This window comes from Hyperolius riggenbachi, chromosome 11 (genome assembly GCF_040937935.1).
Source record: "Hyperolius riggenbachi isolate aHypRig1 chromosome 11, aHypRig1.pri, whole genome shotgun sequence".
Classification (NCBI taxonomy): domain Eukaryota; kingdom Metazoa; phylum Chordata; class Amphibia; order Anura; family Hyperoliidae; genus Hyperolius; species Hyperolius riggenbachi.
In genome coordinates this window covers 52,425,105-52,441,325 of record NC_090656.1, presented here as the reverse complement: position 1 = coordinate 52,441,325, position 16,221 = coordinate 52,425,105, and positions in this window count along the sequence as shown.

The following is a 16,221-nucleotide window of genomic DNA, read 5'->3' as shown; positions in this document are numbered from 1 at the left end:
ATGGCTACCTTAACTCTTCTCCAGTATACAAACCAAACATTTCGTTTATTGCTGTTTCGGTGGAGAGATCTGCCTAGTCATGTTGGGGAGGATGTGAGGGAGATTCTTTCACATGGGGGGGATAGCAATAAAATAACCTCTTTCCAATCTATCCAAAGGGAAAATAATGTATAACGGAGTTTGGCTTTCAGAAGTAAAACATTGACGCAGCATCCATAGAATTAGATCCTTTTTAATAGCTGAAGACTTTATTCATGCATGACTGGGTGCAAGATACTTTTTGCCCACTAGATGTCACCCTTACATCATGAGTAGCAAGCAATGATCCACGAATTGCACTTTTTTCCAAGTTGACAAAAATTGTATTTAGTATGCAGATGATTAAAATATGACCAATCAAGCACCATTGCAGAGGCAGTTTAATTTGCCTCAACTTTTAGAAAAAACAGCATATTTCATAAATTCTTTCTTATTTCATCATTTATTAATTACGGTACTGTATAAATGGGCACACTGAATATTTATAGTCACAGAAAATACAAAGGCCTCAATTATGGTAGCTATGTGAGGTATATACCGTATTTTGCGGAATAAAAGACGCGCTGGCATATAAGACGCACCTAGATTTAGAAGGCAAAAATCAGGAAAAAAAAAACTAAACCTAGGTGCGTCTATGGTGCAGGGGTGTCTTATGGACCTTTAAACCCCCCAAAACTGTCTCTATCTACGCTGAACTGCCCATCTACACTAAATCATGCTACACTACACTTTACTTACCCCTGCTGCCCCCACCAACTACACTACACTACACTACACTAACTAACCAACCCCTGCAGCCAACCCAAACTACACTACACTATACTACACTCACTAAATCCTGCACCCAACACAAACTACACTACACTTTGCCCCTGCAGCATCTCACCTGATCCTGCTGCCGCGATCCTGTCCTCCTCCGCCTGACTGCCGCTATCCAAGGGTCATCCGAGGGTCCCAGCTGTGGTCATCTAAGGGTCACACATGACGTCAGGCGCACGTGCGCCGCTTGTCACACAGTAGGGGGCACTGTAACTAGGAAGAGGACACCGTTACCATGGAGGATGTCGGCGGGGCAGCAGCGCGTGATTCACGCATGGCTGCTGTCTGCAGTGAAGACGATCTGGTGGCTGGGACACTGAAGAGCCGGGATTCTGGATGGGATGGCTGGGACCCTCAGATGACCACAGCTGGGACCCTCGGATGACCCTTGGATGGCGGCAGTCAGGCGGAGGAGGACAGGATCGCAGAGGCAGGATCCGGTAAGTATGTTTTGGGGCCCAAATACCGTACCTTTAGAATATAAGACGCACCCACTTTTCCCTCCTAGTTTTGGGGAAGAAAAAATGCGTCTTATATTCCGAAAAATACGGTAATTTTTTTTTGTAGGTAAAATACCTCATGCTGTATTTTCCTCTCTTTTTTAGCAATTCTGAAAGATTTTTCTCCATTTCCGAACATGAGGTAAAACGTGAGGTAAACTCATAAAGTGAGGTAAAACATGAGTTATTTCAGCGGTAAGCATGCAGTAAACAAATAATAGTAGTCTTTAATTGTCGTCCATAAGTTAGGATAGCCTTTGGAAATATTTTTTTTTTTTTTTTTTGAAGGGGGAAGGTGTATTTGATCATGTAGCAACCTATGAAAAGTATATTTATAGGTATTCCTTACAATAAAAAAATCCAGTAAATATTTGGAGTTCTATTTATATTATTCTTTTCTATTACACAGCCTGAATAGGAACGACACTAAAACAGCAATAGGGCACTTAATAGCAGAGTATTAGTAGCAGCGGAGCGCACTCACTACTCATCTGGCTGGCTGGCACGCTTCCTCCTGTATCCCTCTTCACCTCCAAACACCGGTGGTTGTTCTCTGTGACACAGCAATTTATTAGTACGTACATGCCACTGGGTCATAGAGAACAGGCGTCAGTGTTCGGGGTTGGTGAGTGGTGATGGACCACCAGCTGGCTGTAGAATTTTATTAGATTTCAAGCTGAAAAACTATTTGCAGAGTTTGCCAGGAATAGATCCCTATCTGATCAGATTTCGATCATAGAGGGTCTATCTTTTGCACATGTCGGGTGGCCGTCTACTAGCCTATGGCCACCATAACACAATTCCTTCCCTAGGCACATGAAGCCTTAACTCTTGTTTTGGTGCTGATTTGGGAACAAACTGCTTTAGTTTTGCACAAGCTGATATATTTTATTACCACTAACATCATTCTCTTCCGCTTTCTGTTAATAAGGGCTCGTGCACAAATCCAAAATAATGATAAATAAGCAGAGGCAATTTGTACAATGAGAAATGGGAACTTCTGCACAACACCATTTGCTGTGTAGCCCCGGCTAAGCTCACAAAAAAAATCCATCCAAAGACCTAATAATTTGAGAGGTCAAGGCTACTGTAATGACGCCCATCGCTGAAGCTAAATGCACAATTTTGGCTCATTACAAGCAATCTACATGTGAGGAAAACCTGCAGATCGTCAGGACCATAAGAAGCTAAGCTCAGCAGACTGCCTGATACTGAGCCAATGAGTTCTGGCTGCAGACCAGCAAAGCCATCCATGCTGTAGCATTAGCAGGCAATGAGGGCTGGTGCACACCGAGCGGCTTTTTCATCGTTTCTGCAGCCGCTTGCGGCTGTGGATACGCTTGGTCAATGTATCTCAATGGGCTGGTTCACACCAGAGCGGGAGGAGTTTTGCAGAAACGCATACTCCTGGGGTGAGGCATTTTTTGGATTGCGGATGCGTTTCTGCCTCAATGTTAAGTATAGGAAAAACGCAAACCGCTCTGAAAAACGCCTGTTCAGAGCGGTTTTGCCAGCGTTTTTGTTACAGAAGCTGTTCAGTAACAGCTTTACTGTAACACTATATGAAATCTACTACACCAAAACCGCTACACAAAACCGCAAAACGCTAGCTGAAACGCTACAGAAAAATAATAAAAAGCGTTTCAAAATCTGCTAGCATTTTGCGGATCTGCTAGCGGGTTTTGGTGTGCACCAGGCCTGAGAGAGATGAATGATGGTATCAAGAAAGCCTTCTGCCCCTCCCAAAGGAAATTGGCACCTATCAAGTCCACCACTGGAAAAGTAACTATAGACTGCAATAAACAAATGGAGGGATGGTTGGAACACTGCAATGACCTTAAAGAGTAACTGTCAGGCTGCAAAAGCTAATTTAAACCTCTATTCTCCTGTGTTAAACAGTTTAGAAGGAAGCCAAAAAGGCAATACTGAAGTTAAAAATCTCTCTTACTATAATGTGTGCTGAACAGCAAGGCTCTTTATTCCCAAGCTCGTAAGGAGGACGCAGGCCGAATAACAGATACTGCAAAGCATTCTGGGGCTGCCTCTTCTTCCCACTGCAGTACCTTGGGTCATCCCCCTTCATTTCCCTATCACGCCCTAAGGCTACTTTCTCAGTGAGATGTTACAGGCTCATGTTACAGCAGCTTCTAACAGCAGCCAGCACTGAAAAATCACAGGGCATATGTTCTGTTAGGGCCCTTTTCCACTAGCAGTCGCTAGCGTTCGCGCTGAACGCTAGCGATTGCTGAATCGCAATTACCGGCGATTCCCCGACGTTCGCGGCCGCGATTTTGCTATGCTATGCACTGCATAGCAAAATCGCGGCAAATATCGCTCCGCCGCGCGTTCGCGTTCCTGTCAAAAACGAATCGCGGTAGTGGAAATGACCTACCGCGATTCCTATGTTAAAAAGCAAACCGTAGCGATTGTAAAATCGCTAGTGGTTTGCGTTTTTGCGATTCAGCCTGCGCTGGTGGAAAAGGGCCCTTAGAGTATACTGCATGAGTCCGTTATTGTTCCTAGCCACATGGCTAATTAATATTCACTGCACAGTAGTGTTGTCCATTACGTTCTTTTTTGTGAGTGGAATCATCAGGAAGCAGGGAGGATATGACATCACAATTAGCTTCATAGGAGACAGACAAACATGGAACCTGCCATGAGCTGTCAGGAGCATCATTCTCTGCAAATACTATATAAAAATTCTGTGAAATCCAAACGTGGACAGAGAAATGCATATGTAATGTAAGTACAGCCAATATTTAGCTACTGATATGTGTCTTTTTTCTCTGAGACCCTATACCTAACAGCTCCTCTTTAAAGGCGTGTACATACTTTAGCAAAGGACGGGTGTGTCAGACCCTCCCACTGGGCGGACGTTCTGCCAACAGTAGGACGTGTACACGCTGTCGGCAGACTGATAAGACCGTTTCTGACAGATCCGCTGCGCGGAGATTGGGGATCTCCATTGCTGTGCTGCGTGCATGCTTTGCAAAAAAAAAATGCATTAAAGTTGGTTTGTGCTGCTCACCCCTTGGTATTTGTTTATCATTTTCCCCTGTGAGCCTGCATAACCACGCCCACCTCTAGCACAGTTAAGCATATACAGTAAATGAGTGGATTGCACATGTTCAGAGTTCATTTGGTAGCTAGTGAAAGGTTAGGTGTTTATAATTTCCTTTTCTCGAATTTAGTTGACGCTTGGGTTTTTGGACTATTTCCCACTAGACTGCTGATAAAAAAAAAAAAAAAACTAGCATTGCCTGGTTAGAGTAGGACTCACCAGATCGGGGACACTTTGGCGCAGTTGGTGAGCTTAAGTGCCTTAAAGCTTAACCAAGAGCCCCTGTCACTGGTTTTCTGTTGTGTGCTGCAGCCCTTCTGTATTTATAACACCTTAATCTCTAGTTATCTGGCTTGCAGTCACTGCCATGTATCGGAGCAGTGCTTTTCAGCGCTGCTAGATTTGGGCGCAGCCAGTGCCACCATAGACTATTATAGGAAACACATCACACAGCACTCAGTGAGTAACGTCGGCGCCGTCACAAGACTGAGCCGAAGTTGCTTAAAAAATACAATAATTCGGCCTCCAGCATTCGCTGGAAGCCGAATTATATCATTACCCCACTATCCATGGCGGCCTGGAGGGAGGAATAGTAATTAACACGGCCCGGACTTGTGCAGAAGCAGGATCAGCCATATACCGGCTGCATCTTGCGCCCAAGTCTACTGGTGCCGTTTTCAAATGTATGCCCTTTTTTTTATTTCTCTCTGCTTCAAACACTATAGGGGAATGATAGCTGAGTGAGTTGTGCACCCCCTCCTACACTGTGCCCTGAGGTTGGAGCCTCTCTCGCCTCTGCCTCGGCCCTGCTCTGCTATGCCTGCAGGGGTACCTTTAATCTCTTTGTTGCCTCTCTGAATAATGCCCTCCTTGCCTTGTCTGTGAGTTTTGGTGGGGGACCCTCTCTTGGCAGGTTTGTTGTGGTGCCATGTTCTTTCCATTTGAAGATTATGGATTTGATGGTGTTTTGGGGGTTATTTAAAGCTTTAAATATTTTTTTATAACCCATCCCTGACTTTGAAGGTAATTGGTTTCACTGGGACTTTTTATGGGCTTTGAAGCAACGTATGTGAATACATAAGCATATGCCAATTTTTAGTTTTTAAAATTTGTTTTTTATATATACTACTCAAAAAGTAAAGGGAACACTTTGACTTACATTGTGCGTTCAATTTATTTTTTAAGCATTATATATTTTTCTAATTTCACTGAAGCCGAGTTACACGGCTGTCCCCAGTACAGCGCTGCCGTAGATTGCAGTGCTGTACAATATAAATAGATGGCGGTTTCTCCGTCTAACAGTCTCCTAGCGGCGATCGCTGCTGGGAGACTAATGACGGAGCTGAAGCAGGGATGTGCAATCTCCGCCCCCCAGGACTTTACGCCAATTGGCGTGAGGCGGTCGGGAACAGGTTAAGAACACTAAATTACCGGCTGGAATGTAACAAAATATTTACAAAGCCAACAGTGAATACTTTTGCAAGACATTGTATTTGTGATAATCCAGCTTTTAGTGAACAATGGTGGTTTCCCATGATGCATCACTCTTGACTATGCAAATCATCTCTTTATGCCCCTGAAAGCCAGGCACACATCCAGAACCGCTGGTGTATAGCGAGCCTCTAGCTTATAAATTTTACAGAGCCACACCGCATCCATTTACATGCATCCATTTTGTACTTGCAGTGTATGAGCATTATTTTTTTTCATGGTAAGTGAAAGTGAATTTTCCTCTTCTTCTGTGCGTCTTTCTCTTGCTTTGGTTGCATGTATTGTATCTGCAGTAATGTAAAGCTTCTCCTCTGGTTCTGCAGATGAATTAGTCTGGATATTTCTGTTGCTGCAGCAGAGTGTGGTTTGCTCTATAATTGTCCACTAATGATAGTTGTTAGCTTGAAGAGCAGCGCTGAATAATTTATGCAACAGCCTCTAACTCAGATGTAGTCAATTCACTCACAGAACATTATTTACAGACTGCTTGTCAGGAAGGGGGGGAGGTTACAGGTGTTGAAACCCCTTTATTTCAAAAATGAACATGAAGTTAAGTTTACAAACAGATGCCAGTAGTGAGGCAGCGTTGCCACCCTGTACACATTGTTTCTTATTGTCATCAATAATATATCCATTATTTCCCACAATGCAACAAGGCTCTCACAGTGTGAGGTCAGAACCATGGTCCTGACATCACACTATGGGAGGAGTTTCATCACAATATCAGCCATACAGAGCACCCTGATGATCCATTTGTGAAAAGGAAAAGAGTTCTCATGGGAAAGCGGGTATCAGCTACTGATTGAGATGAAGTTCAATTCTTGGTTACGGTTTCTCTTTAACCACTTAAGGACCCACCCTTTACCCCCCCCCCCCCCTTAAGGACCAGCGCTGTTTTAGCTGATCTGTGCTGGGTGGGCTGTGCAGCCCCCAGCACAGATCAGGGTGCAGGCAGAGCGACCAGATCGCCCCCCTTTTTTCCCCACTAGGGGGATGATGTGCAGGGGGGGGTCTGATCGCTCCTGCCTGATGGGTGTTGCGGGGGGGGGGGCACCTCAAAGCACCCCTCCGCGCCGAGATTCCCCCCCCTCCCTCTCCTCCCTGTCCCCCCTGGTGATCTGGGCTGCACAGGACGCTATCCGTCCTGTGCAGCCAGTGACAGGCTGTCCCCTGTCACATGGCGGCGATCCCCGGCCGCTGATTGGCCGGGGATCGCCGATCTGCCTTACGGCGCTGCTGCGCAGCAGCGCCGTACAATATAAACAAAGCGGATTATTTCCGCTTGTGTTTACATTTAGCCTGCGAGCCGCGATCGCCGGCCCGCAGGCTATTCACGGAGCCCCCCGCCGTGAATTGACAGGAAGCAGCCGCTTGCGCGAGCGGCTGCTTCCTGATTAATTAGCCTGCAGCCGGCGACGCAGAACTGCGTCGCTGGTTCTGCAGCTGCCACTTTGCCGACGCGCGGTATGAGTGCGCGGTCGGCAAGTGGTTAAAGGACAATTGTAGCGAGAAGGATATGGAGGATGCCATATTTATTTCCTTTTAAGCAATCCAGTTGCCTGGCTGTCCTGCTGATCCTCAGCCTCTAATTCTTTAAGCCTTAGACCCTGAACAAGCATGCAACAAATCCGGTGTTCATATTCTTCCCACTACAGTTGTCTTTTAAGTATTAGGTAGCTAGAGATGTCCCCAGCTGAAGGGAATTTTGTCAGTGATCTGGTCCTTGCTATGGAGACTCTGTATGGGACTCTTTATGGGGAAGGAGAGAGGGAGACACTCGGGGAGGGGAGTGAGCTGCAGTGTTGCCAACTCATCCCTTTAATTACTGACGCATATAAGTTATACAGGTTCTGGGGCTATTTGCACATAATTAGTGCCTTAACTGCATCTACCTAGCCACAAAACCTGTATAATTCATATGTGTCAGTAATTAAAGGGATGAGTTGGCAACACTGGTGAGCTGCCTTCCCATCCTCAGGCGCCTGTAGACACGTGCCTACAGTGCATTACGGAGAAACCGGCCATGACTATCACCTTAACTCAGAGGTACCCACACTTTTTCGGCTTGTGAACTACTTGAAAAATTAGCAAGTCAAAATGATCTACTTATGTACAATTTTAGGAGCACAATTGTACAGTATATACAGAATGGAAAATATAGTGCGGTCGGGATCTACCATGAAGTCCTTTGAGATCTACCTGCTACTAATGGAACTCTAACAGTAACCCTGGGCATATGGTTATCTACCCCACCTCAGCCGATATCCTGCATTACCGGTGCTTGGCTATACTACAGCCGGGCGCTCACTGCTATTCCCAGTGCAAAAATGACCCTCCTGCAGCTCCACCATAGTATAGCGGAGTACCATTACCATAAGGACGTCCTCTTTTATTCCACTGCATGAGAAGGGCTCTGGGTTAGCATCCATTTAACTCCTAAAGCAATAAAGGCCTCTTGCCCATGGGCAGCTGAAGGCGGTGAATTCACGGCTTGCTTACGTTCATCGTTTGGATGCTTGCTAAGGCTTGGCACAAGCAGTGGACAGCCACCCCCATCCCTTCCATGGAGTTGCATCTGAGCATGGTGGTTGCCGTCCTCAGACGTGACATGACTTTTTTTTTTTTTGTTACGACTTGGAAATGTCTCCATGTGTCAAACATGACATGTGCAGCGTTAACGCTGACGTTACACTGCATGTAATTGCAGCTGAAAGGAACATTTGGCCGGCAGCTGGGAGGCTGAACTACCTAACATTTGAGTATTTGTTTAGGTACCTGTGGAAAACGGGCCGAAGGCTACTAACCCACTAGGGAGTTTTTTTGGCAGCGTTTTGGGATCACTCACTGGCGATTTCCAAAAATGCTTTCCTAATGAAAGTGAGTGAGGGGGAACCCATTAGTGGGATTGCGATTACCCCCAAGTAAGGCATGCAGCATTTTGAGTGCGTTAGCGCTCAATGCAAAGTATATACGCGCTGCATAAATCGCTTATCAAAGGGCTTATGCAGCACTTTGGGGGGCCGAGTGATCGTGTTTTAAATAAAACTTTAATGTACTTACCACTTCTCTGTATCTCCTTCTGTCAGTAGCAAAGCCCCCTAAAGGAAGAGATCACAGACGCTTCTCTGGTCATAGAGAAGCACCTATGACCTCTTCCTTTAGGAGGCGGGGCTACGGATGGAAGAAGGATGCCTGGTAAAGTTTTGTTTAAAAAAAACGAATCGCAAATCGGAAGCGCTGTACATATAAATGTACAGTGCTTCAAAACGTTGTGTAATCGCCATTGCAAACATCCTAGAAATCGCTGCACACAGCGCTACAGCAATTCCTAGTGGGTCCCAAGCCTTAGAGATGTAGTTATTGCTGCAGGATAAGAATGCGTCATTTGAAAAGATCATTAGAATTCCGTGGAATTGAAATTGTAAATAAGAAATCCGATTTCCGCAGAATTCTGATTTACTGCATCTTGGTAATTTTAGCCCTATCACAGAACTCGGAAGCATTGAACCAATCAGAGAATGCAGAATTTTTCCAAGAAAATCGGATTGCTGAGTATTCCTATGTTTTGTGATTGGCCTACAATTTCCGTGGTATGCTGATTACCGCAGTAAAATTCTGCATTTCTCTGATTGGTCCAATATTTCCGGATCAACTTTTTTAGTAAACAAGGAGATGCAAAAAATGACAAAAAAAGACTCTTCGGAAATTGGAACTTGGAAAATTGGAAATCTGCAGAATCGGTAATCTGCATTGGCAGAAATTGGAATTTCCCCGGAATCGGAAATCTGTATTTCTGACCATGCCTACGCATTATAGAGCAGCTAAAGTTTTTATTAAAACCACAAAACCCAAAATGAGTATTTAGCAATACTTTATAACATAGCAGCATATGGGCGACCTAATGATGATAAAACCGTGAAACAGGATCTATTCATCTGTTAGCGCCAGAAATTCAGTAGCTTTTCTATTAAAATCAGCCTCATTACTGGCTAATTACAGAAGCCACTGAACCATATAAGACATGGAATTGTTAAGCTTTTGGTGAAGCTGTAGAGAATTAAATACATTTGCAAAAGTCATCAGGTTAAATTTTTAATACAACAGAATCTAATTAAACCAAAGACTAATCTGTACATTTATGCTGCTTGTTCGAGCATCATGTATCGTGTGCGCTGATTAATCGCAAGTGCAGAGAACTGTGAAATCATTGGCCTGGTATTATCTCTGCTCATTTACATCCAGACCCGGGGAAAGGATATTTTAGCTTTGGGTGTTTTGGTGAAAAAGAACCTGTTGTGGGTCTATGCTGGCCTGTTCCCTCATATCCTCTCTCTGGGAACCCCAATGGACATCATTACTCTAGTCTTCTCCTGGCAGCTCTCCGCAGTATCGCCGACCCCCGGGTGCAGGCATGCACCCACATCACCGAGCATGTACTGCACAGAGCGCTCCCGATGACGTGGGCAGGAGAGCGTGCAGCGCGGGTGCACTCCTGCGCATGTGCAGACGGCGCTAGTGCAGAGGCTGCCAGCGGGACTGGGAGACGACCGGATCTGCCGCGAGGGACACACGTGACCTCTAGGGGCCGGAAGAAGCCTCAGGCAAGTAAAGCTATCTTTTATTTCTTGGAAAAACAAAGAGAAATCGAGAGCCCGATATGGTGTAGTATTGTTAAGTTGGTTGTGGTTAAAAGCAAAATATTTAGATATACTCACAAACATGGGTTACCCATAGGCAACCACTTCAGGTGCAGGTGGGGAGTATTAGAACCTGACCCCACTCAGGTTTTTAAGATGTCGCTCTCTGTAGATAGGAAACGGGGTAGCACCCCTCCACCGAGGGTGGACTCAAGATTTCAGCAAGGCTTGGTGTACAGAGGCGCCAGAGTAGAATAAAAACGTTTAAAAACCGTCTAAAAGAGGGGCATGTTCAGGTGGACTTACCTCCCTCAAAAATATAAAACTCAATTGAGTCACAATATATCAATACAAAAATGTTTTATTGAACTCCACTTAGTGCAACGCGTTTCGCAGGTGTGGTCCTGCTTCATCAGGCAAACAGGAGTATAACTCAATGGGTCTAGATGCAGAAGTGAGCGCCTCTGTGAGCACTCACTTCTGCATCTAGACCCATTGAGTTATACTCCTGTTTGCCTGATGAAGCAGGACCACACCTGCGAAACGCGTTGCACTAAGTGGAGTTCAATAAAACATTTTTGTATTGATATATTGTGACTCAATTGAGTTTTATATTTTTGAGGGAGGTAAGTCCACCTGAACATCCCCCTCTTTTAGACTGTTTTTAAATGTTTTTTTATTCTACTCTGGCGCCTCTGTACACCAAGCCTTGCTGAAATCTTTTATTTCTTGCCTCGGATAGCCTTTAAGGTGAACCTTAAAGTAAATGTGAAGTGAAATAATGAAAAAAAAAAAGTAAAAAAAACAAACAAATACTTGCCTATGAATGGAGAACACTTTAGTTTAGCTATTCTCAACTGGGGTTCCACGGAACCCTAGGGTTCCGTGAGATCCATTCAGGGGTTCCGCGGCAATTTTGCCACTTTTGCCGGACAAAATAGTCCTGCTTCTCCATTTTCGTGGGACAAAATAGTCCCACTGCTCTATTGGTGCGTCCGGCAGATTTATCTAATCTGCGGCATATCTCCCAGCCCTCCTATTGGGCTGCTTAAGTGCCCATCATGCTTCAAACAGAAGGCGGAGAGCTAGCGAGTGTGCTGGAAGTGTGAAGGAGACGAGCCTGAGCGGTAGTGATGGCGCGTACAAGATGAGGAAAGCAGCACGGAGGAGAAGAAGAAAACAAGATAGAGGCAGCTACAGACGGTGAGTATGTCCCCCCTTCTCCCGCTGATCACCAAGCACTGAGCACCGTATATTTTCTGAGGGGGAGATAGCCAGGCTTGTGCGGGGCATTCACCTGCAGCCAGTTCTCACTTCCAGCCAGGATGCGGCCTACCTACCCACCCACAATCCCCTTTGTGCACAGGGAGTCATGCAGGGGTTGGTTCTGCAATGCTGCACTCATTGGGGTTGTTAGTGACATAGCTGACACTTCACTTGACGCATGACATATGCCCATTCAAAGTCCACTGACACCAATGCTGCACTGTGGGGGTAATTTTTGGCCAGCTTATATGAGGTGATTGCTACACTGTGGGTAATTGCTTTCAATTATATGTGAGGGAATTGCTACACTGTGGGGTAATTGTTGCCATTCTAATGTGTGGTGATTGCTGCACTGTGGGGTAATAGTTGCTATTCTTATGTAGGATGATTGCTGCACTGTGGGGTAATAGTTGCACTTCATATTTGGGGAGATTGCTGCACTGTGGGGTAATTGTTGCCATTCTAATGTGAGGTGATTCATGTGATGTGGGGTAATTGTTGCATTTCATTTTTGGGGTAATTTGTTGCACTTTGGGGTAATCATTGTCATTCTTATGTGGGGTGATTGCTGCACATCATAAGTGGAGTAATTGTTACATTTAACATTTGGGTGTGATTGCTGCATTTGTAACATGGGGTAGTGATTGCTGTGTATGTAATATGACACTGGTACTTTTGTGACGTGACACTAACTAACTCATAAAAGTGGCGTGAATTTATTTTTCCCCGAGGCCTGAATAATTTTGTAGGGGTTCCTCGACTCTGAGGCCTGGAACCCACTGAAAACCGCAAACGCAAAACACAACCGCTAGCGTTTTGTCTGAGCGGTTTGCAAGCGGATTCATGCGCGTTTTTGGTCGTGTTTTGCAACATTGTATTTTTTTCCCCAGCGGGTGCCTAGCGTTTTGCGTTTTGCGTTTTTATCCTGATTGGTCCTGTGAATTATTTTTCATTTTGTTACAGTGTGCTGAACCGCAAAACGCTAGCAAAACCGCTCAGTTTAGGTTTTGCTGAGCGTTTCTGCTAGCGTTTCAATACTTTACATTGAAGCGTTAACGCTCCCAAAATGCTGCAGGTCCTGCGTTTGCGTTTCTGGGAAACGCAAACGCTCCTGTGGAAGTTGCCCCATCCATTAACATCAGCTGAGCGTTTTGGCAAAACGCTAGCGTATCGCAGCGCTGCCAAAATGCTCAAAAAAACGCTCTTGTGGGTTCCAGCCCTAAAGGTTGAGAAAGGTTGCTAGAGATGCTATAGAGCCTTCCCTATCCTCACTCTGTGTCCTTGATGCAGCACTGGATCGAAAAGGCTTTGGAAGCACACGTGTCCCCGAGTGTTGGGCAGCTCTGTACCACGCAAACGTGCAGTATGAAGCTGCCCATCTTCAGAAGCATTCAGGAACACACAGTGTGGCGTAGCAATAGGGGTCTCGACCACACCTGGGGCCCTTGGGCCAGAGGGGCCCTGGCTCAACCACACACAGTATTCGCTCTTCATTGGTCCTGTGCTGGTAATAATCACTTCTATAGATGCTTTGAATCAGGGTCGGAATGGGACACTGGGGGCCCACCAAAGAAATTTCAACCTGGGGCCCACACATCCCATGATTGCGGTGAAAAAAAGGCGTGACCATGCACCGGAAGGTGGGCGTGGTCATGATGTATAATGGACAGGGCCAAATGTACATGATCTTAGCAGCATTGTAATTCAGAGACACTGCTGCCCAGCAAAACTTTGCATAGAGTCCCCTCCTTCAATATAAAGTCATGTCCTACTTTGCAGAGGTTGCGACCGCATCGGGGCCCTTGGGCCAAAGGGGCCCCGAAGGGCCCTGCCTCAACTACAGTATTACCTCTCTATTGGTCCTGTGCTCATAATAATCACTTCTATAGATACTTTGAACAGTGGTAATCATTAACAAGCTATCCCCTTCTTGCACCTCTGACACTGTAGTTGCCATTGGCAGGTTTTGGTGCGTCGTATTGTTATGTATAGAGTGCTAGGGGGGCCCCATTGTAAAATTTGCATCGAGGCCTACAGCTCCTTAGCTACGCCACTGCTCTCAGCATGAGGGATTACAGCACTGAGAAGAGAATTTTTGTGCTGCAGGCAGCAATTGGAGCTCTGTCAGACAAGGAGGGGGGCCCACCAGAGACCTGGAGGCGGGGCCCACTGAGGGAAAAAACTGTACTACTGTGGCCCAGTCCAACCCTGCTTTGAATGATAATAATCATTAACCCCCCTGGCGGTATGATTGCTGCGGCTGCGCGGCCGCCAGGGGTTTTTTTTTTTTACTTTTTTTTTTTTTTAGCATGTAGCTAGCCTAGCGCTAGCTACATGCTTCCCCCCTCCCTGCGGCGTCCCCCCGTCACCTCCGATCGCCGCCGGCGCCGCTTGCCCATAAGGAAATCCCCTTCTGAACGGGATTTCCTTGAGGGCTTCCCCCGTCGCCATGGCGACGACCGGAGTGACGTCACCGACGTCATCATCACACGGAGTCCCGATCCACTCCATAGTGCAGCCTGGCGGCGATTGGCCAGGCTGCACAAGAGGTATGCGGGGGGGCCCTGTTTAGTGGCGGGTAGCGGCGCATCTGCGGCGGGCGGCGGCGATCGGACCAAACACGCAGCTAGCAAAGTGCTAGCTGCGTGTTTGAAAAAAATAAAATATGCAAATCGGCCCAGCAGGGCCTGAGGGGCACCCTCCGGCGGCTTACCCCGTGTCCAGCACGGGGTTACCGCTAAGGAGGTTAACAAGCTGTTCCCCATCTCCTTCTGGCACCTCTGACACTGCAGCTGTCTTTGGCAGGTTTTGGTGTGCTGCATCAATTGTTATGTATAGAGTGCTTGGGGGGGGGGGGGGGGGGGCATTTAAAACTTGCATCGGGGCCCACAGCTCCTTAGCTACGCCACTGGGGACTCCAGTGCTTCTGAGGCCTCCTGGAGACAGCAAATTCCATAGGTAAGTATCTCATTTTTATTTTTTTTTGTTATTAGCTTCACATTTGCTTTAACACAAATAATTAGATGATATAATGCCCATACTCCTCTTGTTTACTTGTCTCTCTCCGTGGGTCGTATGCAATTCACTTTTTCACCTGAGTTTTCTCCTAGGAGATAATTTTTAATTTCCTCTTTAAAATAACTTTCCAGCACTTTTTAACTAAAAATTTATCAAAAAGTACCATCAACATTTTTTTGAGTATTTTCTCTGCTTTCTGGTGGCATAAAAGGCATTTTATTGACAAGTTTAAAAATATCACCTAGGAAAATAAATTAGGAGAAAAAGTTAATTGCATACGGGCCCGTGTGTTGTCTCTCACCATGCGGTACAACTCACCTCTGCACTGGCGATTTTGAAGCGTGCCACATGCAAGCATTCGTGCCAGGAAAGGCGGGGACTATGGAGGTCCCCTAAAGAAATGTATGTGTGTGTGTGTGTGGGGGGGGGGGACAGGGACAAGGGAGAGTGAAAATAAGGCAGCTCTGATGCAGTATTAGGCTGGTTTCACACCTATTAGTAGTGGTGCAATGCAAGCACTGCACAATCCAGCCTTCGTATGACCCTGCGCCATCGTGTGGCATCAGGATCATATGCATAGGCCCACCCCCCCCCCCCAGCTAGTGACGTACCCCTGCTGGGCAGGAAGTACACCCCTGGGATTCCCGTCGGTCCTCGCATGTGTGTCGCACTGGTCTCCCATCGTTCACATTTACTGTGTCGCCCACTGACTTTTGCACTACTGTGTACAAAAATGTAAGTTTAACTTTTTCACTGACTTGCATTACTGCATAATCCGTGCGGTAGGTACGGATCATGCAGCAATGTGCTTCAGACTTTGCGTAGGGGATGTTATGACTTTGATACTTCCGGCGCACAAACTTGCATGGCCCTTGCGGTGGGAATGCGTCGGGGAAGCGTAACGCGGGCAGACGCAATGTGCAAGTGTAAAAGGGGCCTAACTGTTTTCTCATCCAGTGTAGGAGAAATTTAAGGGAACCTAAACTGAGAAGGATATGGATTTTTCCTTTTAAAATAATACCTGTTGCCTGACTCTCCTGCTGATCCTGTGTGTCTAATACTTTTAGCCACAGCCCCGCAACAAGCATGCAGATCAGGTGCTCTGACTGAAGTTAGACTGGATTAGCTGCATGCTTGTTTCACGTGTGTGATTCAACCACTGCTGCAGCCAAAGGGATCATCAGAACTGCCAGGCAACTGGTATTGTTTAAAAGGAAACATCCACATCCCTCTCAGTTTAGGTTCCCTTTAAGTGTTGTGACCTCCTTAGCAGTAACCCCGAGTCAGGCTCGGGACAGAAATCCGCAGCTCAGAACGGTGCCTGAGCGAGTTATGTGCAGGATCTGCTGCAGATCTCTCTGTGGTATGTTTTTCTTGTTTTTATGGT